A 1,787-nucleotide genomic window follows, 5' to 3' on the forward strand; every position below is an offset into this window, starting at 1 on the left:
CACTCCGTACCACACCACCCCACCTCTCAACCCGAGGGAATAGTGAGACCCAGGACTTAGGCAACATGGCTCGGGGATGGGGTGGGGGGGGAGAAGTTCTTTTATGAAACTGGACCATATGCTGCTTTCTCTTTGAGCTGTGGCCTGGCTGCAGACGCAGGTTCCCACTACTTTCCCTGCCCACAGCAGAGGGGTGGCTGACCCCATGACTGAGTCAAGTTTTCAGTTTGAGATTGGCGAGAAAGGTGGGTAGGGAAGGGGTCACAGACTCAGAGCACTGGGTCTGCAAAGGAAAGCCCCTGCTCCCAAACCAAAGAACTGGATGGAGGCTGCATGTTGGAGAGGGGCTTCATGATTAGTGCATCTCTCTGTAATCTCCTCTCTCTCGTCCTTTCATTCCCTCTTTCTGCTTTCATCTCTTGTCTTCAGCTCTGGCAGATTATCTTTTCTTGCTGAGATTCCTTCCCACGTCTTTCCACCCTTGCCTCCCCTGCTTGCTCTCACTTGTTCTGTATTCTGCTTCCTTGCCACTCTCTAGACAGAATCTGAAGCTAGATAGCAATGAATTGGAAAATGAATTTCTGCCATTCTTGTACTTCTCATGTCCCTTAGGGATGCTGGTCAGAATCTGCCATCTTTTTGTTCCTCCATTTCTGGGACTGACCCCTCCCCTGAGCATGGCGTTTCATTGAAAGCCTGTGGGTAAATGGGTACTTGCTGAGAAATCCAGTGGCCAGTTTACAGCAATGGGCAGCAAGTTTCAATACTGTCATTTTGAAGTATTTGCCTACTGGAAACCACAAAACTCTCATCCCATTAGAGCCCCATTAGAGAGTCCCTCACTCATTAGAGTGAGGACAGGATGGGAAGTGAGAGGACAGTGGGAGGTTGCTTATCCTCTCCTCACGTACCTTAGTATGTTCTTTCCAACCGTACTGACTTCCTGCTGGCTCAGCAGGATAAAACTAGAAAGTTAGGCTGGACTTGAAAGCCAGAAGCCACTACCAAACCGCTAAGCCTCGAAATCCAAAGCTAAGAACTGAGCCAGGGTATAGTCACTGCCTGAGAGACTAGAGGAAGGAGACATCAGTCCTGTTCAAGATGGAATTGGTAATAACAGTATCTAATATATATGGACTGCTTCCCTGTGTGTCAGGCAATAATCCACTCTATAATGTCAATTCTATTATTATGCCCATTTTATAGATAAGGAAACTGAGGCTAAGAGAAGGTTAGGAATTTGTCCAAAGCCCCGTAACTAATAGGGACAGAATTGGATACATATCCAGGTCTATGTAACTCCAGAGTTCAAGTTCTTAGCCTGTATATGCTGACACTTTCTCAGATTCGTGGTTAGGAAGCGCTAGTTCAATGGATGGAGCCTGGGACCTTTAGATTGCAGGTTTCTCTCTTGGTTCTACATGACTTAATGTTGGCCCTTTCCTGGTCTTGATATCTCAGTGTCCCTCTCTGTAACTTAGACCATGGAACTCTGGCATCAGATATCAGCAGGATCTACTGAGAACTGGTTGTTTTCTGTCCTCTTCCTCCTGAGAGGAAAAGACCAGAATTCGCAAATAGAGTCTTATTATCCTCAAAGTGGGAGATCCTTACATAGGGGACAATATAACAGGCATTTGTTAATTTAAAAATCTCTCTTCTTCCTCATAGATCCTGCACGTGTGCTTCCTCTCACATTTGGAAGTTCACTGATGTCTGATTTCTGAAAGTCATCCTCCTTTGCCTTGGTGCTCTGGCCACATACCTCTGTTCTTGAGTCCCTAACC

This window comes from Capricornis sumatraensis, chromosome X (assembly GCF_032405125.1).
Source record: "Capricornis sumatraensis isolate serow.1 chromosome X, serow.2, whole genome shotgun sequence".
Classification (NCBI taxonomy): domain Eukaryota; kingdom Metazoa; phylum Chordata; class Mammalia; order Artiodactyla; family Bovidae; genus Capricornis; species Capricornis sumatraensis.